This window comes from Hemiscyllium ocellatum, chromosome 4 (assembly GCF_020745735.1).
Source record: "Hemiscyllium ocellatum isolate sHemOce1 chromosome 4, sHemOce1.pat.X.cur, whole genome shotgun sequence".
In the NCBI taxonomy this organism is placed as follows: domain Eukaryota; kingdom Metazoa; phylum Chordata; class Chondrichthyes; order Orectolobiformes; family Hemiscylliidae; genus Hemiscyllium; species Hemiscyllium ocellatum.
The window spans coordinates 76,363,688-76,376,033 of record NC_083404.1 but is presented as its reverse complement, the minus strand read 5'-3'; the positions used below and the strand labels follow the sequence as shown (position 1 = coordinate 76,376,033).

At 41.3% G+C, this 12,346-nt stretch overlaps 1 protein-coding gene across 4 annotated transcripts in view; it reads right to left on the bottom strand.

Annotated features, from left to right (window-relative positions):
• Positions 1-12,139, bottom strand: part of rb1cc1 (RB1-inducible coiled-coil 1) — a 212,872-nt gene extending 200,733 nt beyond the window's left edge. For 2 of the 4 annotated variants that reach the window (XM_060823471.1, XM_060823474.1), the window contains exons 1-2: positions 12,069-12,139; positions 1,709-1,850 (exon numbers count right to left, since the gene is read on the bottom strand). The gene's annotated coding sequence lies outside the window, so the exon portion shown is untranslated. Of the gene's footprint in view, positions 1-1,708; positions 1,851-11,931; positions 12,007-12,068 lie in introns of those variants that run through there. The other 2 variants (XM_060823472.1, XM_060823473.1) reach the window with 2 other exon arrangements.
• Between the last annotated feature and the right edge of the window lie 207 nt (positions 12,140-12,346).

Sequence of the window (12,346 nt, the reverse complement as noted above, 5' to 3'; positions counted from 1 at the left end):
ACACCTTACAACATCTTGTATTAGTTTGACTATACATGCTCTACCCATCAAACTGCCTCGGCTTTTTCCTTTGCTTGACTGAGTGTCACCCATTACTGTACCTCCACACTGTATTCCATTCTCCTGTCAAAATTAGTTTAAACCTCCACCCTTCCACAAGGATAATGGTCCCATTGCTGTTCAGATTCAATCTATCAGACTTGTATGGATCCCACCTTCCTCAGAAACGGACCCAATATTCCAGGAATCTAAAAACTTCCCTCCTTCAGACACGTTAATTTGATTATTCCTGTACTCACTGGATTATTCCTAGTGCCACTTGACAGAGTTTACAACCTTTGAGGTTTTGCTTTTCAATTTGCGACAGAGCTCCCCAAGTTCTTTCGACCAAATGTAGCCACTAGTTCTGACTGTTCACAATGCCCTGCAGCTGATTATCCTTGATGCTGGCCCCAGGGAAATCAATCATCATCCTAGATCAACATTGGCAGCTATAGAAATGCCCTTCTATACCCGTCCCAATGGTGTCTCCTATCACTATTGCTTTTCCTCTCCCAGGAGAATAATTAATAGATATGACTCCAACTATCACTGTCAGGAATTGTCCTAGGATAAGAAGCCAAGTATTTGAAGCAACGCATGAAACAGATCATTCTGAGGGTGACTATGGCAAGGATGAGCATCAAGAAAGTATTTACTCATGGCCAAAGACCCAAGTCAACCCATGAGTATCTGGTTTGTGATTAATTCAGCTGCGCGATACTGGCTGCCAATCAGGGTTTCGGACCAATTAGCTGAACTATTACTCAGAAACACTGGATAAAGCAAACAGCAATAGGGCATTAATCGTATTCCATTGAAGAAACTGAACGTTAAGCATCAAGAATTCCAAGAAGTGACAGTCACCTCAGTAGATAGCAGTTTCACTGATGAGAGGGTTATATGGAAAATGCATAAATAATTTATTAACCCTCTTACATACAAAAGTTTAAGCTACATTAAAGAATGCCAGCATTATGGATAAAGAATAGGAATCTCTTGTAGAACAGATAAGAATGCAAATGTGATATTTGTCATAAATATTGTATCACACCAGCATACCCAACTAACAGTTACCCTTAGACAGAAAATTAAAAGAAAATTAAATTCAAATGCCACGGATCTGAAGAAATGGAACAGATTGCAATGTCTTACATCTTGTGGATATGGGGGTCAAGTTCAGCATATCCACAACGAAAATAGTAAGGAAAAAGAGTTTGTACTGGACAAAGTCATGGAAAGGAGGGTCATCACAGGCCTGAGGCCACCAAAATTATTAATAAATTAATAATTCTAAATTTCAGAACATACATGAGAATTTTATGATTACTATAATGCATACTGTTGCAAAAGATCCTTTCAACAAAGCCTTGCACAAAAGAAAACATACTAAAATTAAATGCTGCTTAAAATAAAGGTTGACCTGCCAAATACGTAGACATACAAAAAACTCTTTACAGATAGCTTGGAGTTATAGACCATACCAATTAGTATATAACCCAAGATTGCCTTGATTGCTGCATAATAATCCTCCAGAATTTTTGCACACATCTAAAAGGGATTGATGAAGTACCATGTACTTCACGTGCCCATGTATTCAACAATTTGGAACCAGAGGAGTACAACTTAAGAACTCAAGAAAAATATACCAATAAAGGTATGTACATACCAACACGAAAAATATCCATTGAGGGACTATTTTCTAATCACCAGCCATAAGAGGGATCCTTTGCCTGCAGTCGACTCATGGGTAATTTAACAGCGAGAGTCAGATGACTGAAGGGTAGCCACAATGAGGACTACAGACATACCTGTGGGAAAACAAAAACTGGTTCAACGTCCAAGGTGATGGTCAGGAAGTGAGGGTCATGGATTAACAGGAGTTACTAATACTGTACTTTACCCCATCACCACAAATCTAATAGAGCAACCTAGATGATCCAAATATCAATTATCCAAATTTTGGATTATCCAAGATGATCTCAAGGTCCTGTAAAAACATTACATCTAAGAGTTACCAAGACTGGTGCGGCGATCGTGTCTTTTGTTTACAATGATTAAACGTGAATTTGGCTTACAAATGATTTGGATGATATATAAATGATTTGGATGTGAGCATAAGAGGTTTAGTTAGTAAGTTTGCTGATTACACCAAAATTGAAGGTGTCATGGACCGTGAAGGTGGTTACCTCAGATTACAACAGGATATTGATCAGATGGACCAATGGGCTGAGAAGTGGCAGATGGAATTTAATTTAGATAGATGTGAGGTGCTGAATTTTGAGAAAGCAAATATTAGCAGGGCTTATACACTTAATGGTAATGCCCTAGAGAGTGTTGCTGAACAAAGAGACCTAGTTGTGCAGGTTCATAGCTCCTTGAAAGTGGAGTCACAGGTAGATAGGATAGTGAAGGCGGCATTTGGTATGCTTCCCTTTATTGGTCAGAGTACTGAGTACAGGAGTTGGGAGGTCATGTTGCAGCTGTACAGGACATTGGTTCAGCCCCTGTTGAAATATTGCATGCAATAGTCTTCTTCCTTTTGGAAAGACGTTGTGAAACTTGAATGGGTTCAGAAAAGATTTACAAGGATGTTGCCAGGATCGGAGAATTTGTGCTTTCAGGAGGGGCAGAATAGGCTGGGGCTGTTTTCCATAGACTGTCAGAGGCTGAGGTTTATAAAATAAATGATGGGCATGGATATAATAAATAGACAAAGTCTTTTCCCCGAGGTGGGCGGGCAGGCGACTCCAGAACTGGAGGGCATCGGTTCAGGGTGAGAGGGGAAAGATATACAAAAGAGACGCAAGAGGCAATGTCTTCACTCAGACGGTGGTGGGTGCATGTATGGAATGAACTGCCAGAGGAAGTGGTGGAGGCTAGTACAATTGCAACATTTAAAAAGGCATCTGGATGGGTATATGAATAGAAGGGCTGGAGGGATTTGGGCCGGGTGCTGGCAAGTGGGACTAGATTGGGTTGGGATATCTGGTCGGCATGGGTGAGTTAGACCGAAGGAGGTGTTTCTGTGCTGTACATCTCTATGCTACTGAGAACAATGGCATTGTCCAAGCTGTACATTGAGGTGAGCCCAGGCACCATCTCAAAATGACTGACCTCCCCCCCTCCCCCTCCAAACGAAGGCAGATGTTATGACAATCTGGGCAAATTCAGAGCGCTGTATATTCTCAAATAAAGACCCTAGATCATGTCTCCAAAATTGCCTTCTACAGGGCAGAGTGGGAACTTGTCAAAGTTGCAAAAGAATGTTGTGTGCTTGAACCTGCATGCACTATTGAGAGTCTTCCCCAAAAGACAGCAGCAGTCTTACTGTTGATATCCAGTCCGACTGCCGTCTACATTCTGTAACATCATTTTGTTCCTGAGTCCCATTGGGAAGAAGAGATAAGACACATCTGGCTGCTTCACTCCATCCGCTAGCTGGAAATGTGGAATGCTGAAAGCACAGGGCATGGCCGGTGGAGGGGGGGGGGGAGTTTGGAGTGGGAATACTGCCTGTCCATCTTAATTGGATAATCGGGGTTCCTCTGTAGTATGTTTGTCCATGACAGTATCAGTAAGATGAACACCAACACCTTCCAGCAACTAAGTCCTATTTTCACATCAAAGATATCATCCATCATATTGTGTACTACTACAATGCTAAACGGGACAGACTTTGATCAAAGCTAGCAACTCAAAACTAGAGATCCACGAGACAACATGGGCCATCAGCAAAATCATATTCAACCACAATCTCAGGGCCTGACATACACCCATTTTTAGATCAGAGTGGTGCTGGAAAACCACAGCAGGTCAGGCAGCATCCAAGGAGCAGGAAAATTAATGTTTCAGGCAAAAGCCCATTCCTGGTGAAGGGCTTTTGCCCAAAACATCGATTTTCCTGCTCCTCAGATGCTGCCTGACCTGCTATGCTTTTCCAGCACCACACTGATCTAAACTCTGGTTTCCAGCATCTGCAGTCCTCACTTTTACCTATATACTCACTTTACCATAACCATTGAGCAAGGAGATTAATCTTAGTTCAATTAAGAGTGCAGAAGGCTCCGCTAGAAACCGCACCAAGCATAAGTAAAAATGAAGTTCTGACCCGAAAGTCAAAGAGTCCTACTCATCTGACCAGATATTCTAAATTAACAATCCTATTTGCCAACATTTGACCCAAATCCCTCTAAATTCTTCCTACTACTGAACAAAGAGTTCTTGGCGTGGAGGTTCACAGTACCTTGAAAGTGGAGTCACAGGTAGACAAGGTCATGAAGGCGGCCATAAATGTTCTAACTGTACCAGTTTCCACCACCTTCTCTGGCAGCTCATTCCATACACATACACATTCTCCAACAACAGGTTGCCCCTTAGGTGACTTTTTAAACTCATTCACCTTAAACCCTCCAGTTTCAGACTCCCCCTACCCTGGGGAAAGAAAAATACCATGGCTATTCACCCTATCCATGTCCCTCATGATTTTATAAACCCTGTAAAGGTCACCCCTCAGCCTCCAACACTCCTCGGAAACTAGCCCCAGCCATTTCACCCTCTGCAGATAGCTCAAACCCTCCAACTCTGGCAACAGTCAATCAATCTTTTCTGAATGCTCGAGTTTCACAACAGCGTTCGTATAGCAGAGAGACCAGAATTAAATGCAATATTCCCACAGTAGCCTAACCAATGTCCTGTACAGCCACAGGATGACCTCCCAACTCAACGCAATTTTGATTCAATAAAAGGGGAAGCATATCAAACACCTTCACGATCTTGCCTACCTGTGACTCCACTTTCAAGGAACTATAAAACCTGCACACCAAGGTCTCTTTGGTCAGCAACACTCCCCAGGACCAGGCCATTAAGTGAATAAGTTCTGTCCTGATTTGTCCTACCAAAATGTAGCATCTCACATTTATCTAAATTAAGCTCCATCTGCCAGTCCTTGGCCCATTTGATCAAGATCCCATTGTACTCTTACGTAACCTTCTTCGCTATTCAGTACACCTCCAATTTTGGTGTCATCTGCAAGCCTACTAACCATACCTCCTATTTTCTGATCTAAAATCATTTATCTAAGTGACAAAAAGTAGTGAACCCAGTACCAATCCTTGTGGCACACCGCTGGTCACAGGCTTCTAGTCCAAAAAACAACCCTCCATCATCACACTAACTCGGAGTCAATTTTGTATCCAAATGGTGAGCTCTCCCTGTTGGCCAATATGATCTGATCTTGCTCACCAGTCTACTATGCAGAAGCTTGTTGAACGTCTTGCTGACACCCATACAATATCCACAGGTCTGCCTTCATCAATTCTTCAGAAAATTCAATCAAGTTAGTGAGATACAATTTCCCCACACACAAAACTACACTGACTATCCATAAATCAGTCCTTGCCTTTCTAAAGGCATGTAAATCCTATTCCTCAGAATCCCTTCCAAAACTTACCACTGACATTTGGCTCACCAGTCTATAGTTCCTGGATGTTTCTTTACTACCTTTCTTAAACAATAGCACGACATTAGTCTTCTGGCACCTCAGCAGTGGCAATGGTATAAATAAATATCTCAGCAAAGGATCCAGTAATGACTTTCCTATCTTCTTACAAAGTTCTGTGGTACACCTGATCAGGTCCTGGGGATTTATGTTTTTTTAAGACTTCCAGCACCTCCTCCTCTAGAACATGGATATTTTTCAAGATATTTATTTCTCCAAGTTCTCTCAATTCCATCTTCTCCATAGTAAATACTGACAGAAAATATTTGTTTCATACTTAGCCCATTTCCTGCAATTCCACACATAAGCAGCCTTGTTCATATTGAAGGGGCTCTATTTTCTCCCTAGTTACTCTTTTGTCATTAACATATTTGTAGAATCTTGTAACCTTGACAAAAACACAGACAGGTACAAACAATGACTGCAGATGCTGGAAACCAGATTCTGGATCAGTGGTGCTGGAAGAGCACAGCAGTTCAGGCAGCATCCAACGAGCAGTGAAATCGATGTTTCGGGCAAAAGCCCTTCATTCTGCTGTCCTACCATATCCAGTTCTGAATTGTGATAGACAATCAAGAACTATCAGAAGACAAAGGGATGTTTTTGCAGCCTATCAAAAAAAAGGAGCCCACCAGATCAATGCAAAGGACACTGCTGAAGTGTTTGCATCCATCTTAGTCAGAAACGCTCAGTAGATAATCCATTTCACTTTCCTATGATCCTCAGCATCACAAATGTCAGTTTTCAACAAATTTGATTCACTCCATATGATATCAAGAAATGGTAGAAGACACTGAATAATGCAGAGGTTGTGGGCTCTGACATTTTGGCAACAGTACTGAAGGCTTGCGCTCCAAAACTAGCAGCGCCATTCACCAAGCTCTTCCATGAATAGCTGCAGTACAGGCACCTACCTAACGTGAAAAATTGTCCTCATGTTTGTCCACAAAAAACTAGATAAATGGACGCAGCCAAGTACCACCCAAGTACGTTCCTGAGCAGCAATAAAAGGATATAACGTCAACAGTGTTACCAATTCGCACTCACAATGGTATAACCTATTCACTTGCACGCAGTGTGGATTCCACCTGGGTCATGGACTCCTGACCTCATGACAGTCTTGGTCCCAACATGAAGAAAAAAAGCAAAATTCAAGATGTGAGGTGAAAGCTACTGCCTTCGGCAAGTGTGGTATCAAACAGCTTTAGAAAATCTGGAGTCAGTGGGAATCAAATTCTCTGGTTGAAGTCACGCATGATACAAAAGGAAGATCGTTGCAGTTCTTGGACGTCAATTATCTAAGCCCCAGGACATCTCTGCAGGAATTGCTCAGGATAGTGTCCCAGAACCAGACATCTTAACTGCCTCATCAATGTCCTTCCCTCCATCATAGAGGTCAGAAATGGAGATGTTCAATGATTACACAAATGTTTTGCACCAGTTACAATTCCACATATACTAAAGCAGACTGCATCTCTTTCTAGAAACACTTGGATTGCACCCAGGCATGGACTGAAAAGTGGCAACCACTGTTTGTGACATAAAGAGCCAGGCAATGACCATTTCCAACAAAGACAGAATCTAAGCATTGCCCATTGATATTCAAATAGGACTACCATTATTGGACCCCTCACAATCAATAGCCTAGGATGGTCACTGACCAGAAAGAGTCATACACGCATCAACTTCCTCTGCCTACAAAAGCTACATCTGTATATCCTCTCAACTCCAAACATCAAAATTCAAACTCCAATTACTGCTTATTAAAACAGTTGTTTACAACGCTTGCCATGGATGTCAGGTTTCTTTTGTTTCAAAATTTACAGCCACTCTTTCAAAACTGCTTTCCAAATAGTTCTCTCTCATTTCAGTCTCCAGTTTTAAAAAAAAGTCCTTATTGTCCACTATCTACAGAGTACAAGTCACATGTGCGCTGGATGAGCGCAGCTTCAACAACACTCCAGAAGCTCAGGACCAACCAGATCAAAGCAGCCCATTAGACAGGCAGTTCATCAACTTCAAACATTCAATCTTGGCACCAACAATGCACGATAACAGCAATGTGTGCTATCTACAAGATGCCCTGCAGTAACTCTCAATGACTCCTTAAATAGCATCTTCCAAACATGTAACCGCCAACACCTAGAAGAAAAGATAGCAGATAGATTAGAACACCACTGCCAGTGATTTCTCCAACAAGTCATATTTGGCAAAAAATAGAAACAACAAGCCAGTTAGACTGACCTCTGTCATGGAGAACATGTTAGAATCAATAATTACCAAGGATAAATGCACTTAGACAAATCCAAAGTGATCACAAAGAGTCAGCATAGTTTTGTCAAAGGCAAATCATGTTCAACCAATGTATTTGAGTTCCCAAAAGAATAACATGAGCTCTGGATAATGTGGTGCCTGCAGAAGTACTGTATTTGGGTTTCCCAAAGACATTTGACATGACGCAACCTAAAAGATGACTGCAAAAAACAAAAAGAGCTTCAAGTATAGGGACTAGCACATTCACATGAATAGAAAATTGGCTGGCAGATAATAGAAGAAGCATAAAAGTGTGTTGTCTGATTGACAGGATCTGATGAAGGAGTCTTGCAGGGGTCTGAGCTGAGATCTGAAAAGTTTGCAATTTATATCAATAACTTAGACTAGGGAGCCAATGCATGTTATAGCAAAACTTGCAGAGGACACAAAGATAGGTGAAAAAGTATGCTGTGAACATGGTATAACAGGATGCAGACAGCTCACTATAGGTCAAATGAGGTGATCAAAAATCTGACAATGTGAGAAAACGTAAAGTTGTTTGCTTTGGCAATAACAGCAGGGAATTATTTAAATGGAGAATACTGCGGAATTTCAAGGTAAAGAGAGATCTGAATGCTGTAGTGCACAAGTCTTAAAAATTAGTATGCACATGCAGCAAATCATTTACAAGGCTTATGGATGTTATATTTTATAATGAGTGTAATTAAACATAAAAGTAATGATCTCATACTCCAGGTATATAAGAAACTGGTAAGGCCACACCTCAAGCATTGCGTGCAGTTTTAAATGCAAATACCTTGGTGATTCAGAGGAGTTTACTGGATCGATACCAGGGCTGAGCATATTGTTTAAATAGGAAGGGTTGGACTGACAGGTCTTTTTTACCCAAAGGATCTCCAAAAGAATGATGGGTGACTTGTTTGAAGTATATAAGATCCTAGAAGGTCCTGACAAAGTGGATACAAATCTAGGGGGTACGGTTTAAAGAATTAGGGTTCGCCCTTTTAGAGCAGGGATTAGTAACTTTTTTCTCATCTTAGAAGGTTGTATGATTTTTGGATGCACAGAAGGCATTGGAGACAAAGTCACTGAATCTTTTGAGATAATTTGATTACCTTGCCTAACAACAAGAATGTAATGTAATCAAGGGCGGCACAGTGGTTAGCACTGCTGCCTCACAGCACCAGAGACCCAGGTTCAATTCCTGCCTCAGGCAACTGTGTGTGTGGAGTTTGCACATTCTCCCCATGTCTGCATGGGTTTCCTCCCACAATCCAAAAGTGTACAGGTTAGGTGAATTGGCCATGCTAAATTGCCCATAGTGTTAGATGTAGGGGTCTGGGTGGGTTGCTCTTTGGAGGGTCAGTGTGGAGTTGTTGGGCCGAAGGGCCTGTTTCCACACTTTAAGTAACCTAATCTGAGAAGAACACAAAAACAAGGTGGATGGAAATTCGAAACACGAGAACATCAGCCACGATCCTATTAAATAGTAAAGCAGATGTGAGATGCTGAATGGCCTACTTATACTCCTAACTTGGATCCATATTGTTGTTCCTTCACTATTGCTAGGTGAAATTACAAGGACTGAAATGGTTCAAAAAGGCAGCTTACCACCACCTTCCAGACATGTATGGACAATAAAGGTCAGCCTGGCGAGCGACACCAACACAGAGTCATAAGATGTACAGCACAGAAATAGTCCTTTCGGACCAACTTGTCCATACCAGATATTCTAAATTAATCTAGTCCCATTTGCCAGCATTTGTTCCATATCCCTCAAAACCCTTCCTATTCATATACCCTATCAGACATCTTTTAAAATATTTTAACTGTACCAGTCTCCACCACCACCTCTGGCAGCTTATTCCATACATGCACCACCCTCTGCATGAAAAGGTTGCCCCTTAGGTCCCTTTTAAATCTTTCTCCTCTTACCTTAAACCCATGCCCTCTAGTTCTGGATTCCCCCATGCCAGAGAAAAGTCCTTACCTATTTATCCCATCCATGCCCCTCATGATTTTATAAACTTCTATAAAGGTCATCCCTCAGCCTCCAAAGCTCCAGGGACATCTCATGAACGAATAAAAAATATTAACAAGACCAATAATATGAACAGCTAGCTGTGTTGCAGGGGACACTACAGATGTTCTACATGGAAAACCTATCAGAGTAAAATAGTGCATGGAGTTTCATGGATATAATGTAGATAAAGTTTTATAAAGCAATCCACTTATATTAAAGATCATAATGGTGACAGAAACATAGAAACATGTGAGTAAGGACTACCCTTTGAGAAAATGTCAAGTAGATTGATCAATAATTAAAGTTTTACTTATATATAAATAAGTATCACTATAGTGTGATTGCAGTACTCCAGATTGGTTTACTTATAGAGATGATAGTATTAACTTCTTCAAAAGTTGCAATGTGTATAGTTTACTACTTGACATTTACATTTTATATCTTGAATGCTTCCTTAGAAATTTATAGTACAAAATTAAGGTAATCTTAATTAATTAACTGCTCAGAAACAAAAATTGTTCTTATAAAATTAAAATTAATTTTATAAAAACAGATGACCCAACAACACTGCAATATAATGGGAGTGTTGGAGTATGTGCCTGTTGATAGATTATGATTTAACACAATGGCAGATGACATGATTTTAAACTACACTAGATTTTGAATAGGATAAGCATTTTTTCTTTTCCCAGAAAATATCAAACCTCTGAAATGTTTTGCCAGCGACTGGAGAGAGTGTTGTCTCTACACTCCTTCAGGGGGAGCTGAACAGTTTTGGGACTTTTCCAGAAGACAATAAATAGCTTTACAGATAATACATGGTTAACATGACCTCTTGGTCTGACCTTGTTCATCTATAAAAACAAGAAGATCTGAACGAAACATTCCAGACTAATTTTTCCTTATTGATTCAAAGACAACTTGTGCATTTGTCTCTCCCAGAAGTCATAAGAGGCTATAAGGGGCATAGGGAACATCTGGTCAGGATCCATCAACTATATCATCTGGAGCAATTGACAGTTCAACTGTCAACTCAAATGTTGATATGTTTTCATGAAGTTCATTACTGTACTGAAGTAAAATTCAAATGCTCAAAATACAGACTCATAGGAACATTTATCACCACTAATTACCAATCCAAACTTAAAAGTTAACAAAACAAAAGCAGCTGTTGTAGCCTGGCTAAGGTGATTTCCAACACCAATACATATATAGCCAAGCCATCGAAACACCTCTCCAAAACACCATTCCTAAAAATTTCAACACAATTTATTTTTAAGGATGACAGCTACATACCAAAAATATGCACTTCTCCATAAATAGTTTAAATTTGAAAATGTACTCTGATAAATAAGACATTCCTTGTCTTAACAATAATGAACAATAGGAAACCGTAAGAAATATAAACAAGATTACTTTATATCTCCAAGTTACATCACCGCCTGGTGTTAACGCTTGTATGTTATTTTCTAGCTTAAAAAATAAATACACTGCTTGCACTCAACTCCAAACAGCAACACAAGCTCAGTATACCAGAACAGCAACTATCTGCTAGACGTGTTAAACCAAATTATTAAGCAGAATAAACAATATTTCTCAACATATTACTTAGCTTGCACTTGTAAAAAAATAACATTTGACAATTTCAAACGTATCAGCGTGTTCAGTGAAACGGAGGACCACGCTTACTGTATGTAAACCACAATTCTGTTAAGCAAGCAACGCGAATCCAACAAACTAGAACCATAAAACTTTACAGCCCATTCTGCTTCGGCAAAGCTGCTCGAACTTTTTTTAAACTATTGTTAAATAGCAGGGAAACGGCCTCAGAGGCTGAGTCATCCCCAGTGCAAACCTGACAATGTAAGCAGCTTCACCGCCTGACCCCATGCCCAGGCATGCGACGGCCTCACAACGGGCTAATACGACCGGGAAGGGGGAAGAAGAGGGAAAGGGGAATAAAAGCCCTCCCCTCCTTTCCTTACACAGTACTCGGTCGGCACCATCAGCGGCCGTTTATCGTATCTACCAGCCCGAGGCCCGAGGTTGATGGAGGCCCTGTAATCAAAGTGAGCTGTCAAATGTTAGGCCTCACCTCCTAGTCGCAGCCCCGATCGTCGGAAGGAAGTAGGGGAGAATGGGGGCTGCAGATCCACCTGCTCAGGGAATTGTTATGTTAGAGGAAAGGTGGGGGGGGGGGGGGGGGGGAAGACCTCAGCTGAATTCTCTCACCTGGCAACTGCCCACTCGGAAAGCAGCCTGACGCTCCTCCTCTCCTCTCCTGTTTTTGTTTCAAGTCAACAGCCGACAGGCGCCTGTGACGTCACCGCGCCTGCACGCGTCACCGCGGCCCATCGGTCACACGCGCTGGATTCCGTCCCTTCATTCATTCATTCATTCATTCATTCTCCCTGCTTCAGACCACCCTGTGCACCCGGGACCCGGCGCGTGCACGAAGCAGCTCCTCTGCTGCACCTTTTGGGGGTTGGGGATAAAGCGCTTGCCAGAGC